The 22503-nt window shown below is 50.7% G+C and overlaps 1 long non-coding RNA gene across 1 annotated transcript; it reads right to left on the reverse strand.

Moving 5' to 3' along the window:
- Positions 1-18353: 18353 nt before the first annotated feature.
- On the reverse strand, positions 18354-18980 carry LOC146421135 (uncharacterized). The gene is made up of 2 exons (XR_014848768.1): positions 18863-18980; positions 18354-18698 (listed from the first exon to the last, which is right to left on the reverse strand). It is a non-coding gene; the product is annotated as an uncharacterized LOC146421135 (long non-coding RNA).
- Positions 18981-22503: the final 3523 nt, after the last annotated feature.

Consider the following 22503-nt stretch of genomic DNA (forward strand, 5'->3'; position numbering starts at 1 on the left):
AGTGGGAAAATTGGTGAGTTTGTGTATGATGAGTAAAGGAGGATGGGATGAAATTGGCTATTTTTATAGGGTTTGCTGATACTGTGATATGGAATGCTTTGTCTGTTACTGTGAGAAATAAAGTGATTAAGGCTGCTGGGTTTATCATATACCACACTATCCACAAGCTGTAGGATTTGTGGAATGGATGGAGGGTTTGTTAAAAGAGCAGATGAAAAAATGAGGAGATGGGAACATGTCCTGGTGGAGAACCCCTTACAGGTCCACCCCAGAAGCTGCATGGCTGGACCTTTATGCATTAGATTTAATGAGGATAAATCAGAAGCAAATGAGAGTTATCAATACCGAAACAGGAATTCAGATTCCTCCAGGACACTTTGGTTTGATAACTGCTCACTGCAGCTTGGTCTTGCAAAGTGTTCATGTCATGGGAGGAGAAATCGACACAAATAATCAAGAAGAAATTCAATTCTGGTTAACAATAGTGAACAAGATTTGATTATGCAACCCCATGACAGGATAGGGCAATAACTGATAATACAGTTTTAAAAACAGTTGTGAAAAAAAGAGATCCACCTCAAATCTGTACTGCTTGTGGAGATAAAGGGTTTGGATCCAGCAGTCGTAATAATGAAGCCATAGTGTGGGTCCAGAGGCCAAATGGCCCTCCTGAGCCAGCTGAAGGAACAGCTCTGGGGAAAGACAACACAGTTTTAATCCTGAAACCTGGGCAGGAACAATGGGAATATGTCCCTGCAGCCAAGTGTTCTATGGGAGAACAAGTAGATGTTATAGGATGTTGTTTGACAGATCCTGCCAGACCAAATCTCCCTGTTTGCCCCAACGTTCCCTTTGGAAAATGCTCTGATCCACAGGGCTCCATGTGAAGGCTGATGTGACCCTGAGTGCCTTCCACAGGAATTCCAGCCAGGAGCCTGGAGCACCTCAAGGACTGGGACCTGGCAGCTCTCCAGCCAAAGGGGAAAGGACCTCACCAAGCCTTGTTACCCACAGACACCGCGGTGAAGCTGAACAGCAAAGGACCTTGGGGCATTATTGTGGAATTAAAAAGGAGCCAGCTCCATGGACAATGGAATTATTGTTCCTGACCTGAATGAGATTGAGGAAAAAGGGTGAATAACCTTGTCACTAAAGTACTGCTTATTTCTGTAAGTTGTATCTTGATAGGCAACCAGAATCTTTGTTTGCCAGAAACACCTCTAAAGTGTCACCAAGGGATTAGTCATAAGAATTCCTATGAAAATGTAAAGACCAAAGCAGCCAAAGTACTCATTGTAACTAATTGCTGGGTATGTTCTCAACTAATGTTGGGAGGAACAGGATTCCCTTGGAGGGCCCACACTACAGGGTGGCAGAACTCTGTCAATGGGCTCTGACTTGTAACAGAGCCAGTGAAGGGATAATTAAAGAAAACTGTGCTATGGAACAGAGGAATACAATTATCAATTTTACAGGATTCACTATGATTTGCCTTCAGGAGAAACCTACCCTGTTATAGTTAGAGGCCACAATGTGAAAGGATTTCTGTGCTTGAACATCACTCACAATGTCAGTAGAGCTTGGGGTGCTGGAGCTGCTCAGGGTCAGTGTTACACCACTCTCAGCTGCAGTGCCACCCTTTTGGCTACTTTGGCAACAACCACAGGGAAGAGTTGGGGCCAAGAGAACATTTTCCACCCAAAGAGTGCCTTTGATTTCAGAAAGCCAAAGATTCTGGTTCACCCTGTGCCCCATGTGCATTGCCTTGTCCTATGGAGTTTATGTTAATGAGCTAATTTGATTTTTAGAAGAAGTAGCAAATTATGATGTTAAAATACTGAATAGCTCATCCTATGAGATCCAACAAACACCAATGGAGCTCTACAGAACCACATGGTCTTGGATTATCTGCTTGCTGTCCAAGGAGGAACCTGTGCTATTCTAGGACAGGAACATTGCACTTGTATCAGAGATGGGTTTGAAGTCCAACAGTCAGGAATGACCTCAATAGAAAGAGCAGTAGAAGAGTGGCATAAAGAAGAAAATTCTCCCTGGTGGAATTGGCTGCATGGCTGCCAAATTGGAGGCTGCTGTGAAATGCATTTGTGACAGTGACTGTAATCATTGCAGTGTGTGCACTTGGTGTATTATGATTCCATGTTAGAGTTGTTGTGACACTTTGTGATGAAAAATGGAGCACTGAGACTTGTCTGAAAAGAGACACGGTCTCAATAAAAAGGGGGATTTGATAAAGAGCGTAGAGAATAGGAACTAATTAGGCATGTTTTAAAAGGAATGCAAATTAAAGATCTGAATAATGAACTTGAACAGCACTTAATTGAAAACAAGTGGTGACGCCTTTACACCTAATATCTTAATCTATTCTAAAAGACTATTATTGAAAGAATTGTTATTAAGGTTGTAGTTCATCTGTCAGTCAGAGGGCCCATTGAAGTACTAAGGCCTGAACAGTCCTGAGCAATAGCTGACCTCTTGATGAACCTTCCAAAAAAAGGTTATATTTGTATCTGCTCATTAATGAAACATTATTACCAAAAGGATCTATGTATCTGGGCATTGGGGAAACCTGTATTTACCTTTCTGTATTTAGAAGCCAGACAAAGCCACATCTGTCTTTGTTGGGGGAGCAGTATGAAAGAAAACTCCCTTGGTTCCTCCTTGAGCCCTGGCCAGGCTTTGGGAGAAACCAGTCAGGAGAATGAAACCACATGTTCCCTCATAAGAAGTGATGTCAGCTTGTTTGTTTAACAGTGTCAAAGCTGGGCCCACTCCCAGCAAGGCTGGAAGCCTCACCTGTGGGAGTTCCCAGTGTCCAGAATGGCTCTGCAGTCCTTGGCTGTGACAGCTTCCCCAGCTGATGTGTGGGGCTGGGTGATGGTAAAGTCTGAGGCTAACTGGTGATGGATCTTTCTTAATCACTACAGGCAATCTTTGGTAGGAATGGTTGGGTGCATTGTTGATCTTATCCTGGTAGTTATTTGTGCATAGCTGAGCTTATTCTTTTGTAATTCTTTGCAGTTTTGTGTTATAATAAATTACACTGTTCCCTCAGTTGGTGTCTGTCTTTGGTACTGACACTGCCCACAAGCAAAACAGACACTGAGGGCCCCATAGAACCAAAGGGGCATTGTGACACTGCAGGGCCTCGTGTAACCCAGGGGACAATGGTGACACTGTGGGGCTTAAAGGAACCAAGGTGCCATTGTGACACTGTGGGGCCCCATGAAGATAAGGAGACCATTGTGACATTGCAAGGCCTCATGGAACCAAGGGGCCATTGTGACATCATGGGGCCCTAACCAGCCAAGGGACACTGTGACACTGTGGAGAACCATGGAACCAAGGAGAGCTTTGTGACATTTCGGGGCTTTGTGCAACCAAGGGTCCACTGTGATACTGCAGATCCAAGGAGACCTTTCTGGGGTCCTTCGGGGCCCCACAGAAACAAGGGCCATTGTGACATTGTGGGGCATCATGAAACCAAGGGCCGTTGTGACACTGCAGGGCCTTCAGGAACCGTGGAGACCATTTGGACACTTCAGGGCCTCGTGGAATCAAGGGGACATTGTGACACTCTGGGGGCCCATGGAATAAGGGAGATCATTGTGACACTCTGGGGCTCCATGGAACCATTCTGACACTGCCTGGACTTGTATAACCAAGGGTCCATTGTTTTCCTCTCCCTGGCACTGCCCAGTCCAGCCTCTCCCTACCTCTGCCCCAGCCCAGCAGAGCAGCCCAGTCCTATCTGGCCCTGCAGCAAGAATGGGAAGCAATGGAGGTCAGGGACAGTGACTCTGTGTCTGGAATGCTCAGGAGATCCTCAGCTCTGGCATCTCCTGCAGCCCCAGGACAGCCCCACTGCCCAGGACAGCAGCAGAGAGTTTGCCCCGGGGCTCCTCAGGCAGCTCCTGCTGCCCCAGCTCTTGCCAGGACTCCTGTGCACACACACAAGGGCTCCTGCTCTTCTCCTGGCACATCCCAGCTGCCCACAGAGCCTTTCCCAGGGGATCACGGCTGTGCTGGCCTGAGCAGCCATTGCTGCAGCCCCTGCCCTGCTCCCCACAGCCCCACAGAGCTGGGGGTGCTGCTCTGCAGAGCACGGGGGCTGTGCTGCCCGGGGCCATGGGCTGCCTCTGCTGGGCTCTGCTGCTCCAGCTGGGACACACAGGCAGCTGATGGTGCTCCCTGCACTCAGCCCTCCCACACGAGCTCTGCTGGGGCCATGGAGGCTGCTCAGAGCTGCCTGCCTTGTTCCAGGCCTGCCAGCTGACCTTGGGGCTGCCCTGGATCCTCCTCTGGAAGTTCCCTGAGGCTCAGAGGAGGCACTGCCCACACTCCTTTCCCTGCCCCTGCTGTGTCCCCCGGGGCTGCAGAGCTCTCATGGGTCACAGCAGACATTCAGTCCTTTATCTCTGGGTCACTCTGATGCCTGGAACAGGCTACCTGAAACAGAGGCCAAAACAATTAGGTGTAAAAAAGGCAGACAAATTTATTCAAGGCCTTCAAGGTACATTCAGGCAAGCTAAGTCTCCCTTGGGGACTATACCCAAAATGGACACCAGGTCACGAGCTCTTTATCTTTTATAAGTTTTGACTTATTAGCATATTGGTCCCTAATTCTCTAATCACACCTTCAGGTGATGACACTAACCACCCCAGGCCCTGCTCCCCCCTTTCCACTGTTGTTTAGATATTTTCTGGCCCCAGGGTAATGAATATGTCCTTGAATCTCTGTCCCAAGAGCTTTGTTTTGGTTAAATGTGTTGGGAACAGAGGTTTTCTGCATTCTGTAAGAGCACAGAACTACACCAAGTTACAGACACATGAAGAGAGAAAAACCCCAAAATTATTAAGGCATCATTGTGACCCCAGGGATATCCCAGACCATGTCACTTCATGCTCAGGATATGCAGTGGGGGGAAGAAGGAGGAAGGGGGGACGTTTGGAAGGATGGCTTTTGTCTTCCCAAGTCACCATTCTGTGGGATGGAGCCCTGCTCTCCTGGAGGTGCTGAACAGCTGCCCAGCCCTGGGAAGGGCTGAAGGAATTCCTTCTTTTGCTTTGCTCATGTGGTGCCTTTTGCTTTCCCTGTTGAAGTGCCTTGATCTCAACCCACTCCAGTTTTTACCCTCCCAACTCTCTTCCTGATCTCACTGGTGGGGAGTGACCGAGGGGCTGTGAGGTGCTGCCTGAGTTGAACCAAGACACCAATTGTCTGTGCTTTGCTTTGCAATATTTCAGAACAAGTGTGTGTTTTATTCACCTCCAGAAGTGTAACAAAAGTTTCCCAACAGCTTCTAAGAGATAGAAATGCTAAACATATTTAAAGAGTTTATGGATAACTTTAAAAAACTTGCATGACAATGAGCCTGGAAATCACAGATGTTTATTTATTCAATGCTTAATGGGTACTCAATTTACTTAAGCATTTACTCAATGCTGAAGAGAGCTCCTGTGATTTTCTGTGAAGAAACATTCAGGGATCCCTTAGAGAGCTCTGTTCTTCTTATTTTGCTTCACTGGGTTCATCTTCTACTTTTACATGTTTATAATTTGAAAATTATAAAATATATGTTGTCTTTTGGAGAGGTAAATCCAACTAGTTTTCCATTCTGACTTTCAAGAAAGTTCAGTGTCAGAGTTTGTGAATGACAGTAAATTCACTGTCATTCAAATATCCTGAAGAATTAATTGTTAAATTAATAGTGGAGGGTGTCACATGCAGCCTCATTCAGAGTCATCATTTGTAGATGGCACACATTAAATCCTTATATTGAAAGATTTTAAGATCCCACTATTACATTTTAGACGAATCTCCTGTTCCAGAGTTATGACAACATTCTAACAGATTAAATACATCAAATATTATCCTTTGGATCTCTAAGCAGGATGGAATTAACTTCTCCATGCTGATGTGAAATGTTTCACAGTAGTTTGTAGAACCAGAGAATCATGGAACCCCAGAACGATTTGGCTTGGGAGGGACCTTGAAGCTCCCAGTGCCACCCCCTGCCATGGGCAGGGACACCTTCCACTATCCCAGGCTGCTCCAAGCCCCAGTGTCCAGCCCGGCCTTGGACACTTGCAGGGATCCAGGGGCAGCCACAGCTTCTCTGGGCACCCTGTGCCAGGGCCTCCCCACCCTCCCAGGGAACAAGTCCTTCCCAAGAGCCCATCCAAGCCCTCCAAAATGGGAGTATTCATCATCACTTCCTCTTGCAATTTCCCAGTTTCAAATGGAGCTGTGTGAACGTTTCAGCCTTTTTTGAAATTGTATTCCAACAGCTCATCTCTGGAGTTCTTTCCTTTGCCTCCTGAACCATGGGAGTTCTCCTCTGTTTTATTCTTCATTCTAAAGGGGCAAATGATGGAATTCTCAACTATGGTGGAAGGAAAACCTTTTTCCCAATGAGCCCAGTATTTGCACACCACAGTTCTTGACCCTAAACTTGGGGTTGCACATGTTCCATGTGCAAGAGCCTCTGCATTTTTCAGTGGGGCTTCTATCCCGATTTGAGAAGGGAATTCTCTGCTGAGTGTGCAATTATCAGAGTTAACAGACACTAGAAAATGATTTTTCAGACATAAAATGGATTTTTGAACACTTTCCACAATAATTTTACCTTCAAATTATTTACAAACAAATTTAAGCCTGCAGTGATACCTTCTACAGCTTTACAGCTCTGCATGATGTGCAAACCCAGTTTTTTAAAGCTGTGGCACATGCACTGATTGCTTTTGCAGTCCCTGATGTGTCCCTGCGAGAGGCTGTGTGACAGCTCTGTCACCGCCCTCTTTGCACACTGCTGTCCCAGCCGGTTCCAGCCGGTTTGCAGCTGGTTCTGAGCCCCCCTAGCCCGCCGCTGTCCTGGGGCTGCTGGGGAGTGGCCCGTGGGGACAGCAGCGCCTTGCAGGCTCCTTTGTGACGTGTGGCTGTGTGTGCCCAGAGCCCATTGTGACACCTGGGGACACGGCGTGAGCGGGAGGCTATAAAAGGGCACCGGGAGCCCGGGGGTGCCACTGCCAGGAGAGAGAGCTCCTCTGTCAGGAGACAGCATCTCCCGCAGTAGCGAAGTGTCACAGTGTGACGGAGATGGCGACAAGCGAGAAGAGCACCGTGGGCGTCCAGCCCAAGAAGAAGTGGCTGCGATTCCCTGGGAGGCAGAAGGTGAGGGATGCGCTCGGGCTTGGGGCCAGGCTTGCGGGCACGGAGGGAGCTGCTGTGCCAGGGGGCCGTTTGCACCGCAGAGGGCCAGCTGGTCCTCATCCTTCTCCTGCTCCGTGCAGCTGTCCAACTGCGAGTCACGGGCAGCCCCGCAGGAAGCTGAGGAGCACCGTGACTCCTGTGCTGCCTCTGTGGCGCAGGCGGCAGCAGCAGAGAGCCGGGCAGCCCCGCACAGCCCCAGGGGCCGCGGCCAGGCTCTGCTGCGCTCGCTGCGGCGCGGCTCCCGTGCCATCCTGAGCGGGATGGCGGCTGTGATCCGGCGACGCGGCCAGCAGCCGGGGACACGGCGGCCCCCGCATCAGGGCACGGGGACAGGGACGGCAGCAGCAGCCCCCGCACTGGGGCCGGAGAGCCGGGCAGCTGCCCCGCACAGCCCCTGCTGCCCCCCCAGCCCGGAGCCCGGCCAGCTGGAAGCTCTGGGTGGGCAGGGGGCAGGGGCAGCAGAGGGGGCTGTGCTGGCTGAACCAGAGATCGAAGAGAAGTCCTGTGTCATCCTGGATGAAGACTGGGAAGTGGAGAGCCTCCAAGAGCTGTCCCAAGAGGAACAGCACATAGACCCAAGCTGGAGAAGTGAAGAAGAGAGGCCTCCTTTGAGGCCAAGAGAGGCCTGGGCAGAGCACGGGAAGCTTCAGCCGTGCACAGCCACAGGCCAAGGCCCAGCTCTGCCCAGCAGAGCCCCTCACAGCATGGAAAAGACCTCAACTCCAGACTTGATTCAGGAGCTCTGCCCCCCCAGGCCCTCTCCCAGCCAGCTGGAAGGTCTCGGACAGTGGGCTGGGTCAGCAGCAGGGACAGTCCTGGAGGAGCTTCAGAGCGAGGACAGGGGCTGCTCCAGGGATCTCCAAGGTGGCAGTAGTGTGGAGGAAGGCATCCCAGTGTCCTGTTCATATGACACAACATCACTGGAGTGTAACAATGGATCAGGACGACTCCTAGAGCTTTCTTCCCCAAACGCAGATCCATCAGAGTCCAGTGGGGAAGAGAGCAGTGACCAGGAGTCGTCACAGGAGAACAGGAACAAAATCAGTGTCTACCATATATGGGTCAAGCCCTTCTACCCAGCGCTCATGTTTGACCCCTTTGAGCTGCTGGCAGAAGAGGCAGACACTGACCTGCCCAGCTCACCTCGTGCCCAGGCAGCTCATGGGGACACCCAGCCAGAAGCTGCTGCTCTGGGCAGAGCTCCTGAGGATGAGGAGCACTACGTGCATCCCACTGCCAAGGCACAAGAGGTGGCAAAGACAGCAGCTTCTGCTGCCTCTGTGGTGCAGACAACAGCAGCAGAGAGCCGGGCAGCCCCGCAGGAAGCTGAGGAGCACCGTGACTCCTGTGCTGCCTCTGTGGTGCAGGCGGCAGCAGCAGAGAGCCGGGCAGCCCCGCACAGCCCCAGGGGCCGCGGCCAGGCTCTGCTGCGCTCGCTGCGGCGCGGCTCCCGTGCCATCCTGAGCGGGATGGTAGCTGTGATCCGGCGACGCGGCCAGCAGCCGGGGACACGGCGGCCCCCGCATCAGGGCACGGGGACAGGGACGGCAGCAGCAGTCCCCGCACTGGGGCCGGAGAGCCGGGCAGCTGCCCCGCACAGCCCCTGCTGCCCCCCCAGCCCGGAGCCCGGCCAGCTGGAAGCTCTGGGTGGGCAGGGGGCAGGGGCAGCAGCAGGGACTGTGCTGACACAATTAGGGATTGAAGAGAAGTCCTGTGTCATCCTGGATGAAGACTGGCAAGGGGAACATGAATGAGACCCAAGCTGCAGAAGTGGAGAAGAGAGGCTTCCTGTGAGGCCCTGTGAGGCATGGGCAGAGCACAGGAGCCTTCATCCATGACCAGCCACAGGCCAAGGCCCAGCTCTGCCCAGCAGAGCCCCACACAGCAAGGAAAAGGCCTCAACTCAATACCCAGTTATGCACCAGTGCCCACCAAGTCCCTTACCCAGCCATCTGGAAGATCTCGGTGGGCAGGGGGCAGGGGCAGAAGCAGAGCCATGCCTGTCAGGGGCACCAACCACAGAAGGAACCAGCTCTGAGGAGATCAGGTCTGTGTGCAGTTTGCCAGGGCTGTCCACAGTGTGGGCAGAGATCACACACCTGAGCTGGAGCACTGAGGAGAGAGCCTCAGGGTCCCTCCCAGGCGAGGCATGGCCTGAAGATGAAGAGCTGAGCAGCAAAACTGGGGAAGAGAGTGGCTCAGGCTCCTTGCCATGTTGGTCATGGGCTGAAGACACAGCTGATCTGGAGCAGTGAGGCAGAGAGTGGCTCAGGGTCTCTCCCATTAGAGGCCTGGGCCAAAGACAGAGACCTGAGTGGGAACGCTGATGAGGACAGTGGCTCTGTGTCCCTCCCAAGTGACTTGTGGCCGGAATGCAGCCACCCAGCCTGGAGGATAGAGGATGACAGACAATGCCTCAGGGTCCCTTCTACAGGACATTCCAGATGGCTCTTGGGGACAGCAATTCCTAGAGTGGCACAGGTTGTTTGGGCATCCCTCACAGCTCTTGGCATGCAACTGGCAGGCTTGGCATGGAGAGGTTCCCTTCCCCAAAAAATCTGGTTCAAAGGCACCTTCTCCACTCTGGCAAGGCCCCAAACAAAGAACCTGCTTCTCCTTCTTTGTGACATGGAGGTGACCAGGAAACAAGACGTGCCAAAGCAAGTCAGGGTTCTGGTCTGAGTAACCAAACCCTGACATTGGCTGTGACATTTCCAATGACCTGGACAAGACCATTGAAGGCACCCTCAGTTATGTTGCAGATGCCACCAAGTTGGGTGGCAATGTCCATCTGCTGCAGGGCCAGGAGGCTCAAGACTGAGGTGCCATTGTACTTGCTACCTCAAGAATTTGAGGAGCAAAAGTAAGAGAATTTATTAGACTTAAATTCTGTAGGTTAAAATAGGGCTAGATGTTAGTAGAGGTCTCTTCTAGAATTAAGGAAAATTGGATAAAGGCCCTCTCATGCCCTCTTTTCCTGTTTAATTAAGAAACAAAAAAAAAATTAATCATTAATAAAAATTAATAACTAACTAAATTCATTAAAATTAAACCCTAATAACTGAATTAACTAAATTAATTAATTAAACAAGGTAAAGAGTTCTGAAGGTTTAAACTAGACATTAGTTGGGAAAGAAAACTGCTAGGTAGCCCTTTTTTTTCTAATAGATAATATTTTTTAGCATTTGGCCTGGAATATGTTCCTCTGGAATCTGTTCCTCAGGCAGTTGAGCTGTAGCTCTTGCTCAGTTAGAACAGGTTCCACAAGATGCTTTTATTGAAATAAAATGATGGAATTGACAAATCAGAAAAGCTTGTTGTTTTCATTTTGCTGCAGTCATTGATTTGGGGGAAACTGCTGAAGGCCGAAGCCTTTTGGTCTCTGGGGCGTTGCAGTGTGTGCTGTGTGGGGCAGAGGAGAAAGGCGCTGCCTGGGGCGGGAGGGATGCAGGGACACCAAGTGCTTGTGACTTGTGCCACAAGGCCTTGGTCTGATGCAAAAGCTCCTTTTCTCGCGTCCACTGCTCCTCCTAGAGAGGTGTCCTGGTGCAGAGATCATTCTGTAGGATCTCTGCAGGGAGGAGAGCTCTCAGCCATGCCAAGGAGATTTTCCAGAACTCTCTGTTCTGCAGGCCAGCAGCTGCCAGGCTGTTTTGTGGAACTCATTGTGAGGCACACAGGGATTTTCCTGCCAGGACATTGGATCCCACTGGCTGTGTCAGGTGCCTGCAGAGGTGCTGCAGCACTCAAATGCATTTGCAAATGCAGCTTTTGCAGCCTGGCTGAAAATCTCCTGAGACAAGGAGCCTGAGAGGACACGTGCTTGGCCACATGCATTGTGCAGCTGAAAGCTCCAGGATGCCACAATGTGCCACGCTGGACACTGCCTGGCATTGGGGTTGATAGCAAAGCAGATGCTTGCTTTGTCATTGCAGTCTCCAGCTGCTGCTCCCTCCCAAGTGAGCAATTCCCAGGAGACAGATGTGTGCAGAGCTGCCTGTGCTCCCTGAGCAGGACTGGCAGGAGCTGCAGCACACGGGGTGGCAACCCAGCCTGGCGAGGCTGTGAATCTCTTGGTGCTCCCACAGAGGGGACTGCTGTGGGCTGAAAGGCTCCGTGTTTGCCAGGGGGCTCCAAAGGAAAAGGGAAGATCCTCCCGAGCTCAGGCCAAGGGCAGCTGCAGCCCACTGAGGTGGGTGCTGAGCACCTCACAGCTGCAGTCCTTCATTCCCGTGCATTTCCCTGCCTGGTCCATATCCCCAGTTTCCTGTGTCCAACAGGAGCTCCTGTATTTATAATCTGAATGTCCTCCACGTCACCAGAGGTTTTGCAGATGAAGCAGAGCACCCTGTTCAGTCTCACCACTGCTCCTCCTTTTGAACTCCCTGCCTTGCCTGGAGCTCTTGCCTGAGGCATCCTTCCAATCAGCTGTGACAAACTGGAGTGAAGCCAAGCACCAGCCAGGCTGCCTTTATTACTCTGGGCTTCAATTCCTCTGCTGATTTGGTGTCGTGGCAGTGTCCTGACTCTGCTGGGGCCTGGCTGGCAGCAACCTCTCTGCTCGGTTTCTCTGGAGCACTTGGTGTGGAAGGTGTAAGTCGTGTAAGGCAGGTGGCCAGTACAGATTCCTGAACACAGGGGTGGAACAGAGAAGCAAATGAAGTGCCACAGAAGCGGCTCAAGCAGTTTAGATTGATGTCAATTATTCCTTTTTACATCATATCTCTGTAGCTTGCAGGGACAAACACAAAACTATGGATGAAATATCAAGAGTGAATTTATGTTCATCATTGCACCAAGCAGGGGATCCTTGAAGCAGCACCCAGGCAGAGGCACGTGGGGAAGGACATGAGAACATTCCCAAACATGCTGCTCTCCCCTGTTTATCAGGGTTCTTCACGGCCATATTTTGCCACTGTATGCTTGGATTTTTCCCACAGCAGGGCAGCAGTCTCCTTTCCTCTAGGTCTCTCTGCAGGTGACAAAAACAGTTTGCTGAGTCTTCGAAATAAAGTTTAATGATTTTACAAGAAGAAACAGTCACTGAAAAAAGCAGGATATCTGTTAAATACCTTTTTTTTCTTTTTCTTTTGTGGTCGCCCAGTGTATACAAGGGAGCTCCACAAAACCAGACCAGTGGCACCATACACACCTTTAGTTCAATAGACATTTCAGCTGGAGCACTGAAATGAGTTCTGGAATGCCCTCTCCTTCCTCTTCTGACTTGATGAGGAAAAAATTCCTCATCTGACTTGATGAGGAAAAAATTCCCTCAGGAAGCAGACACGAGCTGCCCCAGTGCTGTGGATGCTGTCAGCCCCAGCCTGGGCTGAGGGAAGGTGGATGATGCTTTTGCCATGCATCTCCTCTCCTGCAGGAATTTTCATTTTTCCCAATCACACACCTTGATGAGGTTTCTCACCAGTTCCATACATTTGGAAGATCACCATGTTCCCAAAGAGCAGATAGTGGGTGTGTTTGGGAGGGAGCTGGGGGGCTACTGGGGGATCCAGTGTTGCCATGCGGATCCAGGCACAGCCCAGACAATCCAGGGGCTTCCCAGCAAATCCCAGCACTGCCTGGATGATCCAGAGCTGCCCAGACGATCCAGAGCTGCCCGGACGATCCAGCCCTGCCCAGACAATCCAGCCCTGCCCAGACGATGCAGCCCTGCCCGGACCATCCCGGCGCTGCCCTCACCACGCCATCCCGCCCCCGCAGCCCTCAGGGCAGGAGGATGAACGGAGGAGCCTGAGGAGAGGGCGGATGGCCTGAGGCAAGCCTGAGGCCTTGCTTTCATTTGTCTTTGTTTCCTAACGTGCTCACCTGTTTGCAGTGGGAATAAAGGACTTTTCCTCAGTGCACTCGGTCTGCTGGGATGTGCGGCAGCGATGGGGCTGGGCTGGCAGCAGGGGGGCACAGCCCGAGCTCCTGGCATTTCGGGCTCCCTGTGGCAGCAAGACACTGCACTAGAACTTATAAATCCATTGAATGAACACCTCAGTGACTAAGCACCACCGCTTTGGGGTGAAGACAAGGCAGGGAATTGATCCCAGGGTGGCTGTGACCCTCCCCAGTTTGCATTCTAATGCAAATCCAGAGAGCCCAGCCTGTGCAAAGCACTTTGGAACAGAAACAAGCACCTTCTGCCAGCGCCCAGACTGTTGCCACAGAGGTCACATCTGCAGCATGAAAACCCACCGTGCCATTAACTGGATGCAAACTAAACACAAGTGACACAGCTCTTCATCCTCAGCAAGAACTTGCCATTGCAAAGATGTTAAGAATAGACTCAGCTCTAATTTACAAGTAGTATGAAATTGTCAGAGAAATCAGCCACATCCCTCCCTTGTCTTTCTTGGCCTCCTGAGCTGCTGCTGAGAAAGGAAGAGGCACAGTCCTTCAGGGTAAATACAGGAGACTTTCCAGTACATAGAAACTTCCTCATTTTTGTTTTCCAGTGACAATAGAGGGGTTTGTCTTCAATCTCTGTGTCAGCAGAGAAGTTGTGCTTGCTCATCATGACTAGGATCTGAACAACCTGGATTTTTGTTGGTGTCAAACCCAGAGTGACCTGACCTTCTGTAGGAATATGGAGATTAGGGCCAAAAGAGATTCCTGGAATGTTTAAATGAGCATATATATAATGGTATTACACATACCATACCAAATAATGGTATTACACATATACACATAAAAAGACATAAAAGCTCATAAAGCGTATAGAACTGATGGACACCTAACTGATGGGAAAGTGTTTGAAGGGCCAGCAGAGCACAGAGACGTGCTGGGGGTGTTTCTGTATTCCCTTCTCACTGCACTACTGGGGCTTTTCAGCATCAGTTCATCCCAGGGCTGTGTGAGTGGCACAAGTGCTCCACATGTAACACCATCGTTGTGTGTCATTAAAATTCCTGCGCATAGGTACACATATGCACATTCATAGCCCATAGGTATAGCTCATAAGGATTGCACGTGTGCCACTTGCAGGAGGCAGCTAGGAGAGGATGGCTGAAAGCCTTGTCTCTGGGGAGACTTTGCCTGGCAACCATTTAATGTCTCACATGGACAGGCAGTCAGCAGGGGACAACCAAGGACACTGTACCCTGCAGAGACATTCTCCAGTCAGATGGTGAAAGAACTCTCCACCAATGGACTGCAGTGAAATGCTGGACTGGGCCAAGGGACTCCTGTCTGCAAGCAGACCATGGTAAGGCCCAGGTGCTTTAAAAGTAACTGCATCACAAACTCGTGGGTATGGTGATTCCGGGGGTTTTTTGTGTCTTGTCTTTTGTGGGTTTGGAGCTGCGGCTTTGTGCTTGGGGCCTTTTGTGTCCTGTCTTTTGGGCTTTTTGAGTCTGGGGTCCTTTTGTGTCTTGTGGTTTTACTTTGGTTCCGGCCTCCTGAGGTCTGTTTCAGTTCTCAGATACAACATTGTCCCAGTTGACTTAATTTCATCCTAGACCATTGGTTTGAAAAGGACTCCTTGCAGTTCCCCATAGTGGAACACAACAAGTTGTTGACTTTCTTATGGGGCAAGTGCCCATGCAGTGACATCCACAGACATTGGAGCATTGATAAATCATCCTGTGACAAGACCAGCTGCCTCTGCTGCCCTCTCTGCCTTTGCCATCTGCTGTCCTGGGGCTGTGCAGCTGCAGCAGATGTCCTGTGGGAAGAGGTGCTGCTGCCATGGCCCACGGCCTCAGGCTATGCCCCACAGGACATGGGTGCCACGGTGGGGCATGAGGGGAAGGGCAAAGGCACCAGGAGGCTGAGGAAGCACCACCCAGAGACTGTGTGATGGAAAAAACAACCAGTTATTTCTTTATTTCCTTAATAAATGGGTGAAAGAACCTTGCTAGTCCTACCGGCGAGGAGGCCTCTTGCGGGCGTGTGGAGACTCCTGAGGCTCAGGGGCTCTTCTCTTTGGGGGACGCCAGGGCTGCTGGGGCAAGCGACCCCCACCTCGGGTGGGACCAGAGGGTCTGGGGCTGGTGCTCTGGGCACAGGGACCTTCCTCCTCCTGGGGCTGGTGCTGCTCTGGGGACACAGGCACAGCTGGGGGGTTGCTGTGAGCCCTGGCGGGGGTTGCCCCCGTTGTGGCAGCTTCCTCTGCCTCCTCCACGGAGACTTCAGGACTGCTGGCTAGAGTCCCTGTCCAAGAGCTGGAGGAGCTGGAGCTGGGGCTGTTGGGGCTGGAGAAGCTGGAGCTGCTGGAGCTGCTGGAGCTGCTGGAGCTGCTGCTGGCTGCTGGGCTGTCATCCTCATCCACAGCAGCGTGGGAGCACAGAAGCCTCTGGGCCTCCTCTCTGCACTGCCTCACAATGATGTCGATGGTGCCCTGGACCAGTGGCACTGTGTGTTCCTCCAGGATGTCCTGCAAGCTCTGGGTCATGATCTCCTGGTCAGGCCCATGCACACAGAGGGTGCACAGGATGGCACTCTGTGCACTCCTTGCCCACCACCACTGCTCCCTGTAGATGTCCTCCATCCTCTGGTTCAGCCAAGTCTCCAGGGGCTCCAGAAGTTCCCGTTGTTGACAGAAAAGTTGTGCAGAGCAGAAGCCACGTCATCAAAAGTGTCCTGGCAGATGGCACAGTTGCCACCTGTCTCTGTGGCCATATTAGGCCTCTGAAGCACGTTGGGGAGGGCTGAGGATCAGGAGCTGCCCTCCTTCACTGGGGTCACACCCTGCAGGAGAGGGGAGGAAGGAGAAGGACACCCTCCCACCTCCCTACAGCCCTGTCACCTGCCCCACGTCCAACGCAGGGGACGTTTCCCATCAGTGCTGCAAGCACACGCAGTGCCCAGCAGCCCCAGGCAGGCAGGGCTGGGCAAACACTGCTGGTTGCTCTGGGTCTGGCACTGGCACCTGCCAAGAACAGGCACCACTCAGCACCACAGAAACCTGGCTTGATCCTGCACACTCAGCACCACAGAAACCTGGCTCGATTCTCCACACCTCGCAGTTGTGCTTGGTAGGAGTTCAGAACGGAGCCAGACTGGCCCTGGCTCTGCCTATGCCCATATGTAAGCAGTGAAGGCTGAGATGTCACAATCCAGCCATTGGTGATGTCACAGTCTGCTTCTCACTGACATCATCCTTCATCAGCAGGTGATGTCACAATGTCCCTGTCATTGCACACTGTCCGGAGAAAGAAGAAAATACTTTTCTTTTTTTTTTCAACCTTGACATTTCCATGTTGCTCTCCCTTGTCCACCTGCATCATGTGTCCATGGCCCTGTGTCTCATCCCTGCTCCTGACCCTTGCCAGTGGCCACCAGCCAGGCAGGGAGAGCTCCAGGCAGCCAGGACAGGAACATCCCCCATCCCCCTGTGCCACCCCATTCCTCTTCTCCTCAGCAGACGCCAGCCCGAGCTGTCGGCAGTGTCCTGCCTCAGGTCTGGGCACAACTTTTCTGTCAACAAAAGATCTCCTGGACCCTGTGCAGACTTGGCTGTGCAGCAGGATGGAGACCATCTACAGGGAGCAGTGGTGGCTTGCAGAGATCTCACAGAGCTGCATCCTGCACACTCTCTGTATGTATGGGCCAGACCAGGAGATCATGACCCAGAGCCTGCAGGACATCCTGGAGGAACACACAGTGCCACTGGTCCAGGGCACCACTGACATCATTGTGAGGCAGTGCAGAGAGGAGGCCCAGAGGCTTCTGTGCTCCCAGCTGCTGTGGGTGAGGATGACAGCCCAGCAGCCAGCAGCAGCTCCAGCAGCTCCAGCAACTCCACCTTGTCCTTGCCTTGGATGGGGACTCCAGCCAGCAGCCCTGCAGTCTCAATGGAGGAGGAAGAAGCTGCCACAACATAGGCTGCCCACCCCAGGGGTCACAGGCACCCCCAAATTGTGGCTGTGTCTGCAGGGTTGGACCAGTCCCAGGAGAAGCCAGAACAGGAGTGGGGATGGTGGTAGGTCCCTCTGCCCAGAGCAACAGGCCCACACCCTCTGTATCAGAATCATGTTGTCTATAATTTGTTTGTGGATATGTTGGGTTTTTTGTTGTTGATCAGAAGGTTTATATATTTATGTCTCAAAGAGCACATAAGGTTCAAACTAAAAGATTGCGGGACATTGTAGATAAACGCTAAAAAAGATTTGGAATAATATCAGTTATATTGGAATAAGTGGTAGACAACTCAAATATCTGTGCAAACATGAGAAGAATAGATATTACTTCACTTCATTTGGGAGTGCTTTCTATAATTATGGTATAGGCTCAAAAATTATTGCCAACTCCTACTTCAGTACACTTATATTAAAATGTCTAAATCAAATAAATCACCATCAAACCCTTTAAATTCATTAATTTTAATTTTGCAAAACCTTCCTATGTGTGATGGTATTGCAGCCTCCTGAGTTCCTGAAGCCCTCACTCACCTCAGCTCAGTTTGGGCAGGAAGGGGATGGTTCTGTTTGTGAAATGTGGGGACAGGAGGAGGGAAGACTTTGCAAACGCTGTCACCAGGGCAGGGCTGTTTTCATTCATGGTGACAAGTGGTAGTACTTAACCTTTTTATTTACTGTGAATGAGATGCTGAAGGGCAAAACTTCTCAGGAAGAAGGACAAGTTTTACTTCCAAAGGAGGGTGAGTGAAGGGGAAAAGTGTCATTCGTCTTTCATGGAAGGTGTTTCACTTTTAACAATTTTTTTTTGCTGAAGATGTACCTAGAGAGCACTGATTTAGAGCATTTTATCAGACTCTCGGAGTATGCTCACATCTGTTTTGCCCCATTTTCTCTCTCTGTTTCATTGTGAATGATTTCTCCTCCCCGGGTGGCTCCTGCTTGGAGCTCTCAGCTCAGTGGAGTCCCGTTTGCTCAGCAGGCCTTTGCAGCGAGTTATTCCCCAGCGTGTGGCTCTGCTGCCATCCCAAATCTGCGGTTTCACTGCCAGCCTGACTGAGACTGGGGAGCTGCTGGGCATGGCTGGAGAATTTCCCCCAGTCCCCTTCACTCACTGCCAAAATCCTCCAGCAATACTATGTTTACATTTGCTTATTGCTTGGAAAAACACAACTTCATGCTTATTTCAGTTTAAAAATTAAATTTATTGAAGATTATTACACTTGCACTTCTGATATGTAAGTACACAAAAATCAACATAAGTTAAAAAATTAGATTTATTACAAATTGCTGCAACCACACTAAGAATTAATATACAAATATCAATTTAAGTTTAACAAAAATAATTTATTACATCATATATATATTATATTATATTATGAAAATCTAGCACAAACATAAAAATAAAACCAGATGTAAATAAATAGAAATAGAAATCTAACTATACAAACATCAATCTACCTATCTAAATATCCATATATAATTATATAAATCTATAAATATATCCTGAAGGGATTTCAGAAGCCCCATCTTCACACGTTCTCCCTCTGTCTCTTCCTCCCGTGCAGCGCAGCCCTCCTGGACAGGGACAGCAGATGGGACATCTGGGAAGCAAAGGGAACACTGAGTCAATATCGGGACATTTCCCTGGGCAGCAGCTGCACTTGTGTGAGGGAAGAGAAAATCTCAGAGCCTCCCCAGCAGGGTGAGAAAGAAAAAGCAGGCTGAGCCTCAGCCCCAGCCTGCCTCACCGGCCCTGTGGCCTCACCCAGGCTCTCGGGGGGCAGCAGCAGCAGCTCCCTGTTCACTGCTCTTGCTGGTGCCCTTCAGCTCCTCCCTGATGGTTCTTGTCACTCTCTGGATGTTCTTGAGGCATTTAGGGAAGCTGTGGCAAAATTGTACACACAGGAATTGGTTCCAAGGCCTGGCAGAGCCACAGTCCTGGACCCCTCTGTGCTCCCTGCTGGCTCCCTCCATCTCCTCAGCCCTGCCATCCCCTCAGCAAACCCACAGCCCCCCCAGTTCCTTCAGACCCCCACAGTCCATTCTGACACATCGAGTCCCCTTAGACCTGCCACCCCCCTCAGCCTGTGCCACTTCCCTGTCCCCTCAGCCCCCACCATCCCCTGCAGCTCACCCTGAACCCACAGCTCCACCATTCCCCTTTCCTCCCCCACACCCCTCAGCCCCACAGTCCCCTCAGCCCCACCAGCACCTCAAGCTCACTGTCCCTTCAGTGTCACCTCTCCTCAGCCCCCTCAGCCCCTCAGTCTCACCGTCCTTCAGCAGCTCCTCAGGGACACCAGCTGCTCTCACTGCTCTAGGGACACCTGGGGACACCTGGAACTGCTGCTCCGCCCGGGCCGGCCACCAGCTCGGACCCAGCACGGGAAGAGGGGACAGAGGGGACACAGGGGGAAAAGCAAAAGATGAAATAGGAAGCAGAGCAGGGAAAGAGGTTAAAATGCAAACTAGGCCTACACAAATATCAATTCATGTACCTAAATATTCACATAACTCTAACTATGCACATTTCTAAATATAACTTTATATATAAAAGTTACTCTAATTACATATAATTGTATCTATGCAAATTATAAATCTAACTACATATATATAAAACAATCACATCGATAATTATATACATATAAATGGATAGAAATCGAACTATACAGATTTGTAACTATAAGTATATATCCACACAATTCTGTAAATCTAGAATGAAACTATAAAGAGAAAAAAATGGAATTATTAATATATATAAATGTAATATAAACAGAGGGATCCCACCTGTCTGATCTTCACAGGCTCTCCCTTGGTCTCCGTGTCCCACGCAGGGCAGCCCTCCTGGCGAGGTAGATCAGATGGATGTCTGTGAAGCAAAGGGAACACTGAGTCAATATCTTGCCTTCATGAATGTTTCCCTTTGGAAGGAATTATACTTCTGTCAAAGATTGTAAAAGATCGCCTGAAAGGCAAACCCTCACGTGGGAATTTGAGGCCTCCTCTTTACAGAAGAGGGATCCTTCCAAGTTTTCAGAACTTCGCAAGTTTTGGTAAAGTTGCAGCACCCACAGTGAAAATGGCACCCAGGAGAGCTTGAAACACACACAGTCCCAGCTCACACAAAGAACCTAGCCTTGTTCTTTCTCTGTGCTCACAGAGACACCTCAGTCCTCACTGAAATGGCTGAAGCTGAAGGGTGATGTGAGCTGAGTTGCAAACCAGCACTGGTCCCTGGCATCTAAAAAGTGCTCTCTGCAGTGAGCAACAGCTCCTCCAACTCAACCAGCAGCTCTGGGATGAAGAGCTGGCAGGGAAAGAGCTCCCTACGAGGCCTGCAGGCTGCACCAGCTTTGCTCGAGAATGCAGATCCAAAGTGCTCTCTCTGTCCTATTAGTTCTCACTAATCTGAGGAAATTAAATTTTGCTTTGAGCTACTGCATTTTTGTTCTGTGATTTGTTTGGCCTCAGAGGTTCTACCACTTGTATTTTTAATGTGTCTCACTATAGCCATCAGCAGACCTGTACTACACTGATCTAATGCTTTCAGACACAAAGCTCAGCCTTCTACTCTGACATTTTGTTGGCATTTTCCCCAGTTACTTCAAGAGTCACTCAGCGCTGCCTCCAGAGCACTGCCACCCTGCAGCAAACCTATCCACGCACTTCAGCTGGAAACTGGGACACCCAGCTTGGTGACACAAGTGCCAGAAGGTCAGCTTTATTCACTGCTCTCTTGCCACACCACAGGACTCAGGGTCAGTGCCGCCAGAGAAGCGTGGAGGGCAGGGCTCCACCGGGGAGGCTGTGCCAGTGCCCTGCTGGAACTCAAGGCACCAGGAAGCACCAAGCCTGCAGACAAGAACTCAACTCCTCTGATCTCCCTTCCTGCCACAGGCAGGCTCACAGCAGCCATCTCAGACCTCTCTCAACCAATGTGGGCTCTCTCCTTACCAAGCTCCTCGGGCTCCAGGGAACTGTTCCCATGGCTCACAGTGCCAGGCAAAGCTCTCTCTGCTGCAGCCATGTTCTCAGGCTCCCCTCCTGAAGACTCAGGGGCGACACCAGTGTTCCCCTTAAAAGAAAACCAGAAAGAAAGAAAACCCAAAGATCACTCACTTTTTTCTGCAGGGACACAGTAGTTCAGAGCCTGCAATATTTATTATTCTTGAGTAAGAAAATGCTTCCAAGATCTGGCATGTGTGAGTTTACAGAAGACAAAAGTTCATCACACTTGGCAATACAATATGGACAATTCCAAAAAATCCCATTCCCTGCCTTGAATCTGCCTCTCCTCAACTGTAAATCTAGAGAAGGCAATGGGTCTGCATATTATATGAAATAGAGGAATCCTTTGGCAAAGCTGTGTAATAATATACAAAAATGCCTGTGCCAATACAGACACTGAACACTTCAGGCAAGACTGGAAAGAGGCAAGAGTTAAGAGAAAGTGGATTCCTAAGTCAGAGGGAATCTGTCAAACACAAGGACTAATGGACCGGATTGAATTGCACTTCAACACAGCAGAAGCCCCTGGGCTTCAAGGAGTCCTTAACCATTTCATGTGCAGCACCAACATTGTCCTTCCCTCCAATTCACAACTCACAGGGCCTCAGAACCAACACATCTGCTCCCTAAAGGCTCCAGGGCTCACTCACTTTCATCTCTTGCTCCTAACAAGGAGGTCTGGCCCCCAAAGGTAGTGGAGAAGATTGACTTCTCAAACCCAGTCCAGAAGCTGCCAAAGCTACAAGGTTGAACGTGGGGGTGACACTGAACACATGACGTGGGCACTAAGGAAGGAGTCCTGCCAGCTCCTGGCACAGGGATGTGCTCCTCCCTCCACAGCCCTGAGCACAACAGCCTCATCCAGGCTGCAGCTTTGCCAGGACTGGATGGGAACACGCATCTCTTCCCACAGGGATGTCCAAGAGGAACATGACAAAGCTCTGGAACATGGAGAGCAAGACTGGCCAGTTTGCCCAGCTGAGGATTTCCCAGATAGAAACTCGACTGGAGGCTACAGAGAGGACCAGAAAGCTGCAGCTGCAGCACATCCCCTCACACGGCTCTGGCAGTGCCTACACACACAGCAGGGCTCACACAGCAGCAGCAGCAGCAGCAGCTGCAGCCCAGCCCTTGCTCTGCCTTGGCCTTCCAACCAAAAGGAGGCAGAGCCCACAGCTGGTGCTCTAACAGAGGCTCCTCTCACATGCCCCTCCCTGGGCAGGACACTTTGCCTTCAGGGGCAATTCTCCAAACACTCTCCTATTTCACATCAAGCTAAGCTTGTTAGAACCTACAAAGCATCACCAGGAATGATACCCCTGCAGTAGGGATTCTTCCCAGGAAAAGGAGAAAGGAGCACCCAAACTTGGCCAACACCTCTCGTCCTCACTAAGGATG

Source organism: Lichenostomus cassidix, unplaced genomic scaffold (assembly GCF_008360975.1).
Source record: "Lichenostomus cassidix isolate B80296 unplaced genomic scaffold, HeHo_3.0 HiC_scaffold_43, whole genome shotgun sequence".
Classification (NCBI taxonomy): domain Eukaryota; kingdom Metazoa; phylum Chordata; class Aves; order Passeriformes; family Meliphagidae; genus Lichenostomus; species Lichenostomus cassidix.